General features: G+C 46.3%; 1 protein-coding gene across 6 annotated transcripts in view; it reads left to right on the top strand.

The window, feature by feature from the left end:
- Positions 1-15,254, top strand: part of POU2AF2 (POU class 2 homeobox associating factor 2) — a 487,862-nt gene that overhangs the window by 209,236 nt on the left and 263,372 nt on the right. For all 6 annotated transcript variants that reach the window (XM_053900520.1, XM_053900525.1, XM_053900522.1 and 3 more), the window contains one exon: positions 379-554. The gene's annotated coding sequence lies outside the window, so the exon portion shown is untranslated. The remainder of the gene's footprint in view (positions 1-378; positions 555-15,254) is intronic.

Here is a 15,254-nt window from a genome sequence, read left to right as displayed (position 1 = left end):
TCGATATTTTCAAGGCTGTTTGAAATACATGGGCTTATCTTTTTTTTTTAAAATATAACTCATTGTCAAATTGGTTTCCATACAACACCCAATGCTCATCCCAACAAGTACCCTCCTCAGTGCTCTCCATGGGCTTATCTTGTCTAGAAGGAGGGGAGGACTAGACTCAGCCTGAGGCTGTGATTGGTAAAGAGTCACCAGTCACTTCTGTTAGCCAGAATAGGGGGGATGTTTGATCATTTCTGTAATTGGACAATGTTCACGTTTTGTCTGTATTCAGACATAGTTATGAAGTGGTGTTGTTTTTTGTGTTGATCCATCCTGGTCACAGAGTGGTGTCTGATGTCGACATTATGTGAAATGATTTCTGTTCAACAGGAGAACACCATGGCCTCGCTGTGGGGATCAAGCAAGTCTGCATGTCAGGGGATGCACCCCCTCCCTTGCCGGGGAACACCAGCGTATATTGGACCCATCCTAGCCCATCCAGGATCCATTGGTTCATCTCCTGCTGCAGCATTCATAGTTCTAGAGCCTGTACCTTGGATGCAAAAGTAGGTGAATGCAAGTGGCTGCTTCCTACTTCTCTCTTTTTCTGTTTCTTTGTGTATGACCCAAATATAACCATTCCTCATCACTCATCTTTTTGTGTCCTCAGTTGAAGTGAGCATCAGATATTGACTAGGATCTCAGAATCCTAACTCTAAACCCCCTGGTGAGAGAATAGGATTCATCTGCTTAGGTCAGGTGACCACGCCTGTAGTCAATGGCTTTTGAGTAGGAGGGAAGGATGGGGGAAGAGAAATATCATTCCCCAGGCCCACTCTGTAAAGGAGATCAATCCTTAGAGAGGGGGGTCATATGCTGGGCATTGCCTAACAAGGACCAACTTACCCAGGTTCCATGTTAGGGACCTCAACAATAGGGTAGGATAATAACGAAGCTAATACCTTGCATGACATCTGTCTGTGGTTTACAGAGGCAAAGCCTTTCCATCATCATTGTTAATCTTTCCGACCATCCTGTGAAATGAGTATTATTTATTTTCACTTAAAAAGGAATATGGTAAGGAATTCAGGGATCGTCCCAAGCCTACCCACACTATTACCCTAGAGTTGAAACTAGAACCCAGACTTCATGACTGCCAGGACAGCTCCCTCCCACTCCTTCCATCATGAGTGGGAGACTGTTCCCCAGACCTCAGGGCATATTGGTGACAGGTCAGGGTGGTGGGATTTGCTCAAGGTGAAATAACCAGTACATAAACTGGTTTCAGTCTCAGTTTCAGTCTCAGTGAGCTGTCTGCCTCAGAGCCCAGTATAGAAGTGACGGAAGACTGGCAGAATGGGAGGAGTGGGAAATCAGAGAGAGAATGGGTGGTTTTTCCTCTTGAACAGGTGAGAGGTAGTGGGAAAGGGAAGGAGGAGATGGGAGAAAAGGCGGCTTTTCTCACACATGGAGGGTTTTGATAAAGCACATGAACCCTCACCAAGGACAGAGAAACCATCAGATGGACTCCTGTGGAAGCCTGGGGGCAAACGGATCGGGATGGTGAGGAAGCGTGGGCACAATGGGGGTCAGTTCAGGGTCATGTCCACTGTGCCGTCTCTTCCACCATCTTGCCTTTTACGGAGAGATTACAGCGACTCTTACTTAGGGGAGTAGGGAGAATAATGGAAGTAGGGCTGAAATTCCCTGCAGCCCTCAGCTCTGTGATCTATGATTTTAATAAGCTCCACAATGCCAGGAGACCCCATAAAGTTGTCTCTGGAGCTGCAACTCTCTCCATTTCCCAGTGGCGGGAGCAATTTTGCATTGAACTATTTTGCATGTTATAAATTTGGTTCTTTCTTATTTAAGTGAGCTGTTCGTAGGGAAGATACCCCAATAACTCAGAGCCTGGCACTGTAGCCACGAGCATCGTGGATCTCATGGTCATCAAGACTCTAAGCACATGCAGGCTTTGACTTGGGTCCCTGGAGGATTTTTTAAGTCCCTGGATTGTCTTTGCATCTTTAGATTGTGTATATTCAGAGGAATGATGGGCCGGTTAGACCATTCCTAGGCGTACAGCAGGTGGAATTCAAAAGGACACATAGGCATTTGGGGAAGTTTGGTACAAAAAAGTGAGAAGAGCCCCCAGTAAGATAAGCACAAATTTAGTGGTTCTCAGGGAATTCTTTTGTTCCTCTTCAAGTTCCCATTTTAAAAAAAGAAGAAGAAGAAGAAGAAGAAAAGAGGCAATTTATTGTTTTGTTTGTTTTTGTTTTTGTTTTATTTTATTTTTTCGTTTTTTGTTTTTGTTTCTCACTCTGGGAGCTGGAGCTGATTTTAAAGGATTAGTAAATTAATCAGTTCAGTTCTGGCCTTGTCTCAGGGCACAGATGTTCCCTCACTGCAGGGGCAGAGCCTCTGGCTTGGTGGGTGGGAAGGACTCAGGAAGGGGAGTATTCCAGCTCTAAGACAAAGACCCACAGCCCCCTCTGTTGTTAGCAAGTGTGGGGGGAGGGGCTTACAGGGGCCGGCACTGGTGGGGGAGAGGCAGGCAAGCACACTCCAGTCTGTGGTCTGTGTCTGCAGTCTCGATGGCACAGCCCTTGCGTGCGAAATGAATGGACAAGTCTACCCAAACGATGCCCCTTCCTACCCCATGGTGTTCTCATTGTTCTGGCACCCCATCATCACCTTCCAGTATCCCCTCCGTGGCCCACCCCCACTCCGGGATCACCCAGGCCCAGCCCTCCGACCCCTGCCTTTTGTAACTTATTCCCATCCCTGGCTTTGTTGCCTCCACCTGCCAGCCATTCTCTCTAAAGCCCCACAAACACCACAACGGGCTTAGAAAGGTCGGAACAGGAGCCCAGTCCTGAGAGTTCAGGGGCATTTTACAATCTTGCTCCCCTGACCTGGACTCAGACCTCTGAGGGCTTTGTTCGTAGAGACATGGGCTGACCTCTTTCCCTCTGGGACCCCATGCTTTTCAGACCATTCAGTCTGTCCCTCTCTCCTTTCCCAAATCCGCGGCCGAGTCCCTTTATTGAGGTTGAAGGTCAAGTTTCTGCGGTGTGAGGAAACCCCGACCCTCACACCACTGGGTAACCTTCTGACTCCCAATCCATAGTTCACTGCCATCCCAGGCAGTTCTTCCAAACTCCTCTCTGGAGTTCTGCCCAACCTCTTTCCATCCTGGCACAAAACCAATGAACCTGACAGCTTCCCCGCAGGCCTCCTGGCCCGGCCCTCTCCCTGGTGACTTCTGCCACCCCCGATTCCTCCAGGACTTAGGGACAGGCCCTGGGATGTGGCCAGGCCTTGGGTAAGCACAAACGCTCACTCACGTGTGGAGCCATCGCATGTATCTCTGGCACCCTTTCCCACGGCCCTCGGAAGAGCCACCTCCTTAACAGAAATGCAGTTTTCCTCCCGGAGGGATTAAAATTAGACGCCTTTGTTCGCTAGTCTCATCTCTTGCCTCATGATTGCAGTGATATAGATGGAGGTTGTCACTTTTTTCCATCCCACGTTGGCCATAGGAACAATATTTGCCTCATTAATTTTTCTTTTAGCACATGGAATAAAACATATCTGTTTCTATCAACATTTCAGGTTTTAGGTTTCTGCAGCCTTACAATGAACAGATGTGCTACAGCCTATAAAAAGAACAGGCATAGAGGCAGGGTATATGTGTGTGTGTGTGTGTGTGTGCATGTGTGTGTGTGTGTGTGTGCGTGTGTGTGTGTGTGTGCATGGTTATTCTCTTGCTGCAGCCATAAAGCTTTTCCTGAAATTATGAAAGGGAGGGTTGGGCTTTCAAAGTACAGAAAGACAACCTTGCTGGTTCTGTCTAGTGACCCTGAAGATCATTCAGATCATGTGTATTTGGTGGTACCAGTTGAAGAGGAGGAAGGCCAGGGGACTAAGTGGTGGAGACAAAGAGAAGATGCTTGGTGTTAGGGCTCCGCATCCATTCTCTGCCCCCAGCACGGGAAAGCTTTTCAGATCTGAACTCTAGGCTCACATTCCAGTGTCCCATTACTTCCCGCACCCCATTTCCCTCAAAGGTAAGGTCAGGTACACAACCTTTCAGCTGAGGGCTGGATTTATGAGAGAGCAGAGGGAAGAAATTATTTTCATTGTTGAGCTAAGGACATGTGAGGTACAATCTACTGTCAGCCAGGTCAGTTACAGAGGTGGCTCTCCCACACTTGACCCGTCTTGTGGGCACCCATGCTTCTGTAAGTCTGACCTAAGAATCCATTAAAGCTGCCGCCTGAAATTACACCTCAAAATGTGAGCAGTGCTCTGTATTCTTTGATGAATCTCCTGTCTTTTTCTCTGTTCCAGGTAGATACTATCTCCTCTTTAGCTAGGGTCCACCAGTATTTACCATTTGTTTCAAAGAGTAAAAATCCTAAAGTATAACACCTGAAGTCCATATAGGCAAGGATGGCTTACAGACAGGACTAGTGAAGCAAGAGTGAGCTTGAATGTCACACATTTCATTGGTGCAATGGCCATGGAGACTGAATTCAGAGCATTTGTACCTTGGAAAAGCCCTCATAAATATTCAGTGAGCCGATAATCGAGGAATTGCTGGTGGAGAACCGAGGCAGTAAATCCTACTCTAAGGTGTATGAGAAATATTTTTCTTGGTTGGAAGTATTTATGACTACTGTGGGGGTGGGGCATGCAGGAGCAGAGGAGGTGAGGGGTGGGGGCTTGAGCTCTTGATTTGTTATGATCTTATTTTCGGGGTTCAAATTGACTCCAGAGTGTTTTCTACCCACTCCAGCATTCTAAAATATGTAAAATTATATATATATATATATATATACATATATATATATATATATATTTATACACATATATATATACATACATATGTATATATATATAATAAAATCATCAGTCCTGCTCTTATTATGAAAACAAAATACAATTTCACCAATTCCCCAGCCCTGGTTATATTTCAAGGTTTGATTAGTTTTTGATTTTTCATTGTTCTCCTTTTGAGTAATCACTGCCAAGAGGATCCATTTCAGCATTTCTTTTCACGGGGCAAGATGCCTTGTCTGTCTCTAATTTTTTGCAGACACCTGGGAAGATGAGTTAGTTGACCAAGAAGAGATGGGACCCTTAGCCGGCCCCATGGCTTGGGCAGATGGCCTCGTGCTAACAGAATGGGAGACTGTTGAACCCCTGTAGTCCTGCTACAGAGACTGACTGGGGGAGACTAGCTTAGCCCAGCACAGCATGACTCAGTAGCTGGCCATGAAACTCTGGCCAAAAAAGTAAGGGTTATTAGCACTCTGGATCCCCTGAAAAATATCTTCATGTTGTCTTGGTCTGAACTTGTCTGAGTAGCCCAGTGTTTCCCACGGATGCGTGAGAGAAGCTATGCCCTGCTGGATGTCTTGATGTGAAGTGTTTCTGTTCCACAAGGGGGGTGGGGGGAATGCTGTATATGATCATCCCTCTAGGACACGTGTGATGTGAAGAACGTACCAAAGGTTCTGAGATGTCCTGCACAATAAAGGTGGTCTGGCTTTATTTCACCCACAGTTTCCCAAAGCAATTTGGCCATGCTTATCCACCATCTGCCGCTTTGCGATGAGCAGGCCTATCCCAGCCCCACCTAACTCTGGCTGGTTCTACGAAGAAACTCCCGTCTCTCAACCTCCTGTGCCCTTGCTCACACTGTCTCCCCTGCCTGGCAGGATGCTGCCCTCCCTTTCCTCTCCTCTCACCTGCCTTGCTAATTCTTAGGATTGCTTTCAGCTTCGGTGTGAGGGTCGCCCTCTCTGGGAAGTCCTCCCTGATCCCTGGTCTGATTGAAAGCCTCTTTTCCAGGCTCTCAGAGCACATTTGCATTCCTCCCCTGAAACCCAGGACACTCCATTTTAACTGTGTACCCTCCACCAGAAGCTTCTTGAGGGCAGGGGGGTATATCTTACTCCTTATTTTCTCAGAGTCTAGCATAGCATTGGGGTTGAAGTCCCAGTAATGGAATGCATAATGAGAATCAGTGAGACAGCATGTGTGAAACAACAGGGCTCACCTTCCCAGGGTCTTTTCTGGCTTAGAAGGGCAGGAGCTGTATCAGTCACCTAGGGATTCACCATCTTTCATGGGGGTCCCCAAATATATCCCCTCTATCTGGGCTGTAGAAACATTTATGGCAGAAGCTTGTGTAAGAAGGCTCATGTCCTCTCTTGTCAGTGAAAGCTCCCAGCGTCAGGAACTTTATCTATGGACACCCTGACCAACCACATCCAAACCTATATTTTAAGAAAAGATTTTGAGGTGATTTGCCTGTAATGAGAGACTGACAAGTACTGCTCTTAGGCACAGCGGGGCTGGATGATGAGTCAGGGCTGATCTCCAAAGACTTTAACAGAAAGGTCCTGGAGGTTGTAAAAAATAAACATCTAAGAAAGTAGACTAAGTGAATTTGAAGGTAGTAAAAATAAACAGGCATTCTTCTAGGTTCTCTTGCATGTATTAACTAATTTAATTTTCCTATTTCCTACTCAAACATAAACAGTGGGAAACATAGAGTAATTACTCCATTTTGAGCCTGATCCATTAAAACAAATATTTTTAATTTTGAAATACTTACAGGCTCAGAGAAAATTGCAAAAACAGTACAGAGAGTTCCCATGTACCCTGCACCCAGCTTCCCCCAAAGGTAGTGTTTTCCCATAACTTTCGTACAATATCAAAACCAGGAGGCTGACATTGGTACGATGTACAGACCTCATTCAGATTTCACCAGTTTTACATGTACCCGTGTGCGTGTGCTTGCTAGCTCTGTATAATTTCTTCACGTGCAGAGATCGGTGTCTGCACTATCACACACATTCAGAAGTGTTCATCACCACCTAGGAACCCCCTAACGCTACGCCTTTATGAGATTGACCCGTTTTTGGAAGGGCATTTGTCCACTGCAGCAAATGCTCAGGTGATGCCCATCGCATCGTCTGGACATAACCTGTGGGATTGTGGGATTGTGCAGCCATCCGTGGGGCTCCAGGACGTGGCTCCAAGAGTCAGCACGGCCTCCCAAAGCATGTCTACTGAACACGCCCAGACCTTCCCCGACATTACAGAGTGAACAAACACAACAAATGTCAGAAACCCAGGGGAGCACTTCTGGCAGTTCAGGGAGTAGCCAGACTTCCTCCCTCCGACCCTTTCACTTAGGGACCCCTCATGCCTCTCACACCCCGGGGACCCCGAAGGAAGATGTCCCATCTTGGTGAGAAGTTTTCCTCTGTGAGCAGTTTGTGAGCGAAATCCACCGCGCACAGGAAATAATCCAACCCTGGGTCCTACTGAATCACGCTTTGCCACCAAATGTTGCTCGATGGTTGCCATCCCCACTTGTTCATATCAACAACAGGAGGAGGGTGACGATGTGGAGTCAGCGCCCAGGCATTAAGCCCTTTGCAGGAGGCGCCACCCAGCCTGGGTGAATCACACGCTAATCACAGCGAACACCTGCTCGTTGATCACTCTCTGTGTGTCGGGTACCGTACTATGCATCTTATTCCATGATCCCATTTAATCCTCAAACCCAGGCTGTCTCGGTCCAAGGTCCATGTTCCTCAACCACTCTTCTCTGCTGTCACTCCAATCATCCAGCAATTGGGAACACTTTGTTGTCACTCCATCGTTGTGGAAGAAATCCCAAAGCATGCCCTGATCTTCTCTCTTCCCCGTTCATGTCCACCTTCCGGGCACGTCCTGTCGTGCTCCTCAACTGTTACCATTTCTGAACCCCAACAATGTTTATTCTTTTGGTCTCTATAGAAGATTAGGATCAGAGGTCAGTCTTGCGCACGTTTGGAAGCAAGGTAGCTTTTGTTACGAACTGCTGTGCTGTCCTTTTACACCCACTCACCTGCTTTGTGTTTACAGAGCATTTCCACACGGAGGGTCTCCCTGGACCCTTACGGACGCCCAGTGATGTATGTGTGACAAGGAAATTCATACCCAGGGAAGTTCAGAGTCCACTAGGATGTCTTCCGGCTCCAAACCTCATGTTCTGTTCACCCCACCATGCTTACAAGTAACCAAATTTCCAGACAAGGTTTAAAGAGGCTGAGGAGGAAAAGTAAGAATACTGAGAAAGTTGTGCCAAGCTACAAAGTACACATCCCACAGCCTCGAACTTGAAAATCCATATTTTTGGTGAGGTGAGCCAAAACTCCCTCCGCCGTTTACATTAGTAAATACTTGCCCCACAAACGGTCCCAACCAAAACATTGTTAATGCGTTTCACCTACTTAGCAACTATAGAAGAGAGATGGGGAAGATGAGTGAGGGGGTCGTATCATGAGTTGATCATTTTGAGAGCAAAAGGAGGCCCTGTCACCCATTACAGCAGAGCAGCAGGCAGAATTCTGGGCTGTTCCCGGGCACGCTGGGACACTTGAACACTCTGCACACTGGGAAAGGGAAGTTCAGACTTCAGGTACTCCTCCAGTCACACAACGGCTAAGTGGTGACGTGTAGATTTAGGCTGAGACCAGTCCCAGACCATGAACTTGGAGCTGCTCCTCTGGGCCTGGTGGCCTCTCTGTTGCACTGGAGGTTTGGAGACCTCCAACCTGTGAGCCCCTGCCTACCAGTAGAGACACAGCCCCCTCCACGGGAAGAGGCAGCATGTCACAGAAAGTCAGTTGGGGCCCATGAAGTATGTCAGCACCAACCCCACTGTGTGCCGTGAGATTGTCAGCTGGTTCAGGAGGGTGCTGAAGTGAGGGCAGCTCCCTGGCTCACGCAGATGCCCCTCCACATTCTCCCTCCCGTACCCCTACTTATGAAGTGATTTCGGCTGAATGATGTCAGGTTTCACGGATGATGCCAGGTGTAAAGATTTTTTAAAACTCTTCTATGGAGCACAAGAATTTCCCTTATTTTTTAAGTGAAACAATCTATGCACAAGAGCACTTTCTGGAATGTCAGGTGTCATAGGGATCATCCATTCATTGATTCATTCATTCATTTGTCCTTCATAATTCCTTGGTTCTCCTGACAGTGTAGGGAGCCCTTCAGGCCACTCTTCAGCTTCATCATGGCTTGTCTAAGGCCCTTGTTCCTTGGATGACACCCACATTTTTAGCCCTGTCTCCCTTCATTATCACTTCTCCACCTTGCTGTGGAATCCAGCCATGCTGAACTCCGGTGTTGTCTGTCTCTCTTCCTGGCCTTGGTGTAGTCTGTTACTTCTGCCCAGAGCATCTTCTTTCTACAGTGTTCCACTTAGCGTAGAAAACTACTCATCCTGGGCGCCTGGGTGGCTCAGTCGGTTAAATATCTGACTTTGTCTCAGGTCATGATCTCACGGTTCGTGAGTTCAAGCCTCGCGTCAGGCTCTGTGCTGACAGCTCAGATCCTGGAGCCTGCTTCACATTCTGTGTCTCCCTCTCTCTCTCTCTCTGCCCCTCCCCCACTCATGCTCGGCCTCTCTCTCTCTCAAAAATAAATAAACATTAAAAAAAATTTAACTATTCATCCTTTGCTCAAATGTTACTTCCTCCATAAAACCTTTCCTGCCCTCTCTAGATGGAATTAAGCATGTTTTTCCTCTGTGCATCCAAAGTATCTTACTTACACCCCTCTAACACAGCCCTAAGTTGTTGTCATCATAGACCATGAGTCTTGGAGGGCAGGGACGGAGCTCTGGTCATCTAGATAATCCCAGACATAGCACACAAAGGACACTTGAAGAATGTGTGTCAAACGAATGAACACCGTGCCCACCGGCATTATCCAGACTTGCCATCATTCTCTTCCAATCCCTCACGGGCGACAGGTACGATAACCATATTCCGAACTCATGGGAGACCAGATCATTTAATCCTGGGCTGTGCTAGTGGTATGCCCTTCATAGTGAAAGGAAGGAGGGAACTTCTGTCGCGAGCACTAAATGTGCACAGTACCTGGTAAGAACTCAGCACACGTTCATCTCATGCGGGAATAATCTTGGCACCACTTTGGAGAGATGCCTCGTAGTAATGGGATTTTACAGATGGCAGAGGTTCAGGAAAGTTTAGTAACCTCCTGTGGTCAAAGTGGTACAAAGGGATGGAGGTGGATCTGAACTCAGATCTTTCTGGCCTTGAAGCCTGTGTGCTCCCTCCAAGACTGAAGAAAAAGAAGCAGCCCTTGATGCCAGCCCCGGAGCATGCACTGGTCCTTGGAGGCAGGAGGTGACCTGGAATGATTTGGGATAAGTCACTGAATCTAATAATAATAATGAGCCAGCTCTTACCAAGTGCCTGCTGTGTGCCTGGAACTTCACAGCTCACTCATCTTCACGGTGACCATGAGGCAGGCACAATTAGTATACCCACTGCCTGGATGAGAATGCTGAGACCCAGAGAAGTTAAGTAGCTTTTTCCAGCAAATAAGTTGTTTGTGACCCAGGACACATTAGTATCTAAAGCGTATGTGGCTACCAGCCCCTCTCCTAATCATCCCTTTGTTTTTATTCGTAATTGCCCCATTTAAAATTATGTTATCACTTGCTTGATTGGTCCCTCCCTCCCTTCCCTTCCTACTGCTCTACAAAACGTAAACTCAGTGATGGCAGGGGTCTTCTCTGTGTTATTCACTGATGTAGCATCCCCAGATCAATGCTCGGCACACTGTAGGCCCTCAGGAAAGATTTAAATGAAAATAGTGGGGTTGGGCTTTGAAAACACGTCTGGCTTACCTGAACCAGTTTGCTTTTCTGCAACATGGATGTAATGACGCCCACTTTTCCTATCACTGATGGTGTTCATAAGTGCCCTACTGCCTTGTCTGGCACCCTGACATCACCCACTCAGTGGCAGCTAATGTTTTTGTCCCCTCTTCCTTGGACACGTGCTCCATTTGGCAATGCAGTCTCTCTGGAAAGCAGGACTGGCCCTGACTGAGGCTGTCTTAAATAGGTCATTCCGAAAGGGATTTTCGTAAGAAATGAAATGAAATGGAAATCTAGCTCTGGGAACACCTAGCATTCTATGAACTTATTAGAGTTCAGGCCAAGTGGGAGGCCTGGGCCTTGGTCTTAGTGTCTGGGACTTGCCTGTTCTTGGTTTGGCACACAGTTTGAGTGTGCAAATGGGGCCCCGGGGATAGTTATAGCTAAGGGGCTACATCTACCAGCCACCTGTCTCGTCCATGACCAGATGGAGTGGTCCTACCTGGAATTTGCCCAGCCCTCTCTTCCCCAGCCCGTGGGTACATTTGTCCCCAATAGCCAGACTCTGTATGTCAGACTCCAGGGTTACCAGGATGAAGAGTCCTGTTTGTGTCCCTAAGTCACCAACTTAACCCATTTAAAAGAGAAAACATTCTATTTGCCAACATTCCTTCTTTGTCCTGCATTTAACTGAATTGTCTGATTTAGGAATGAATCATCTCTGCTAACTTTGACTTTGAAAGAGCTGCCTCTCTGGAAATTGAACCCTGCAAGAGGTGTTTTAACTCTTTGAGGCCACAGGACAGCTTTCGAGGCCACAGTAGCTGTCCTGCTCATCCAGATGATGCCAGACCACCCAGGCCAAAGTCAGAACTCTACTCTCAGGCCAGCCCAGAAGTCTCTAGAAAAGCAGTGGGTAAAAAGTTCCCAGAGTAAGGGAGAAGAATGTGCACACACTGTCTGGTTATGAATTGTGAGTTATGACCTAAGACTATGTCTTAGGACATAGCTTCTTTTCTGGAGGTGGGTCAGTTTAAGAACAACCAAGCCAACAAACAAGACAGTGTAAGTGTGGGTACCACAAATCCAGACATGAGAGGACAGGGATGTCACTGTGAACTGGAATGACCAAGGAAGGCTCCATGGAGGGAGTGGATCTTTGGAGAAACATTGGAGGCTAAGGATTTTGGATAAATAGAGAAGAACGAGGAGAGTTTAGATGAGAAGATTAGCATAAGCAAAGACTCCACGATTGAATAGTGGGGGTGGAGGAGGAGGAAGGAAACAGAGCATGTAAGTGGGGAGAGAGGGGAGACCTGGCCAAGTCTCCTATGGAACAGCGGTGAGAAATTGGACTGGAGAAGGACACAGCTGTTTGGCATATGACTCAATAACATTTACTTAACCTAGTTTGTCGCCCCTTGAAGGAGAGATGGAATGTTCTGCATCCTGAAATCTTAGTTATTCAGGTCACAAGTGAGGGATCTTGAAACCATACCTAGGTTCAAGGAGGGAAGCACATTCTCCTTTGCTGGGCGTTCTTTTGCCTGCCCTTGAAATATGGTGCATCCCAGGAGTCAGTCCTTCCTTGTCTTCCCCTGCTTCTGGACATCTTCCCGAGGCTATTGTGTTCACTCCTGGGCCTTGAACCACCCTTATACTGCATCTCCCAAGTCTGTACCTGCTCCTGGTCTTTCTCTTGAGCTCTAGACCCTAAACCTATCTGTTTGCTAGTCATCTCAGCATCTCTAGAATTGAACATTAATTTGTTAAAAGAACTCCTACCCCCCCACATTCCCCACCTCTCTTAAAGGCTCCTCTCTCCCTTCCTTCCTTCTTCCCTACATAAAGCATTAATTGAATACTTATGCTAGACACTATATGAAATGTCCTCTTGCTTTTGAGGGTCTCATGGTATAGTAGAACAGGTAGATGAGACGAGTAACTAATTTTCATTCATTTAATAACTGTTTATAAAGAAAACTACTTATAGGGGTGCCTGGATGGCTCAGTCGGTTAAGCGTCCAACTTCAGCTCAGGGCATGATCTCATGGTTCGTGAGTTCAAGCCCCGCATAGGGCTCTGTGCTGACAGTGCAGAGCCTGCTTCGGATCCTCTGTTCCCCTCTCTCTCTGCCCCTCCCCCACTTGTGCTCTCTCTCTGTCTCTCTTAGAATAAATAAATAAACTTAAAATATCCACTTATAAAACACTGGAATAAATAGAGGTAGGCACATAGTTCTTGAGGAATGCATAAAACTTTATGTAAGATGGTAGGCTCAAGAAAGGCTTCTTTGATTAAATGAAATATGAATTGAGTCTTACATCTTGAGAAATGAATTAGACAAAGAGAAGAAAGGAGAAACAGTTTATGATGGGCACAAAGGAGAGTGAGCAAGAAATATTTTGAAAAAGGTGTCCATAATAATAAAAGTAATAGCAAACATTGATTTAACCCTCACTATGTACTAGTTACTCTGCTAAGCACCTTACATGTTTTGTTTTGTTTTGTTTTTTTTAATAATTTGGTCCTCATGATAATCTCAGAAATAGGAAGTGGTAGCTTACCGGCTTTGTAGTTGATGAATTGCTGTCCAGATGAAAAAAGTTGCCCTTGAACTTCTGTGAATAAGTAGTTGAGCCAGAAACCTAAGCTTCCCTGATATCAAGAGCCTGGCAAATGGGGTGAAGGGGGTATAAGCAGAAGCAAGATTCTAAAGGGCTTTGCATGCCTCAGGGAGGGGGTTGGGTTTTATCTCAAAAGAAATGAGGAACTGTTCCAGGCTTCTAATCTGCAAAGCTACCTGAAGCAGATCTTGATTTAGCATGGCCATTTTAGTAGGGGGAGGAGGGGGCATATGGAGGGGGGAGTCAAAGATGAATTTGGGAGCAGGGACAAGACTGGAAGCAAATGGACTCATCAGAGGCTATTGTCAAAGCTCAAGTAAGCTTCATGAGGCCCAAGAGAGAGGAGCAGAATAGACAGATCTTCTCAAAATTTGGATGTAGGGAAAGAGGGTGGGCCAAGAACCATGCTCAGGATTCATTTGATAATTCAGTCAACAGACATTCTTGAGTATCCGCCTTGTACCATGGACCATCCTAGTCCTGGGGGTAAAATTGATCCGCAATATAGCCCCTGGTCTCAAGGAGCTCACACTCTCCAGATGGAGACAAATGAGAATCATCACAGATAGCAACTGCAAGATGTATGCACAAGCATATCACACTGCGCTTGGGAAGGCTGGACCATAGATGGCCTTCGTGGAAGAGGGGAGCCCACCCCAGTCTTTCTCTTGACCTGTAGACTCACATTTCCAGCTGTCAGCTGGTCACCTATGCTGGTTGTCCCTCAGGCATTTCTAACATTTGAACTCATGCTGTGACCTCCAAAGTGCATTATGCTCCTTGTATATCATGTTTCATGTCCTAATCAACATATTTATTCAAGAAACATTCTTTGAGTATGCATAAAGTGCCAGATATTGTATCAGGCATCAAGCTTAGAGAATTCCTAAAACATGCTAATGTTTCCACTTTGGTGTGCAAAAGCTTTTTATTTTGGGGCGCCTGGGTGGCTCAGTCGGTTAAGCGTCCGACTTCAGTTCAGGTCATGATCTCACAGTCCATGAATTTGAGCCCCGCGTCAGGCTCCGTGCTGACAGCGCAGAGCCTGGAGCCTGCTTCAGGTTCTGTGTCTCCCTCTCTCTCTGCCCCTTCCCCACTCATGCTCTGTCTCTCTCTGTCTCAAAAATAAATAAAAACATTAAAACAAAAAGTGCTTTTTATTTTGATGTAGTGCTAATAGTTTAATTTTGCTTTTGTTTCCCTGCTTGAGGAGACATATCTAGAAAAATGTTTCAGATGTCAGATATTATGTTTCTATGTCTGATGTCAATTACTTCTTCTAGGAGTTTTATGGTTTCAAGTCTCATACTTAAGTCTTTAATCCATTTTGAGTTTGTTTTGTGTATGGTATTAGAAAGTGGGCCAGTCTCATTCTTTGGCATGGAGCTGTCCAGTTTTCCCAGCATCATTTATTGAAGAGACTGTCTTTTCCTCATTACATTTTCTTGCCTGCTTTGGTGTAGATTAATTGACCATACAATCATGGATTTATTTCTGGATCCTCTATTCTGTTCTGTTAAGCTATGTCCATTTTGGTGCCAGTACCATAGTTTTGATTATTACAGCTTGTAGTATATCTTTTAAGTTTATTTTCAGAGAGAGAGAGAGAGAGAGAGCAAGCAAGCAAGTGGGGGAGGGGCAGAGAGAGAGAGGGAGAGAGAGAGAATCCCAAGCAGGTTCCACACTGACAGTGCGGAGCCCAATGAGGGGCTTGAACTCACAAACTGTGAGATCATGACCTGAACCAAAGTCGGATGCTTAACTGACTGAGCCGCCCAGGTGCCCCAGCTTTGTGGTATATCTATCTATATCTATATCTATATCTATATCTATATCTATATCTATATCTATATACTAATTTTAATGTTCATTTATTTTTGAGAGAGAGAGTGCGTGAGCGGAGGAGGAGCAGAGATAGAGGGGGACACAGA

The sequence above is a fragment of the Panthera pardus genome, unplaced genomic scaffold, assembly GCF_024362965.1.
Source record: "Panthera pardus isolate Hobbes unplaced genomic scaffold, ASM2436296v1 HiC_scaffold_12, whole genome shotgun sequence".
NCBI classification, from domain to species: Eukaryota; Metazoa; Chordata; class Mammalia; order Carnivora; family Felidae; genus Panthera; species Panthera pardus.
The sequence above is the reverse complement of the archived record's forward strand: the minus strand, read 5'-3'. Positions and strand labels throughout refer to the sequence as shown.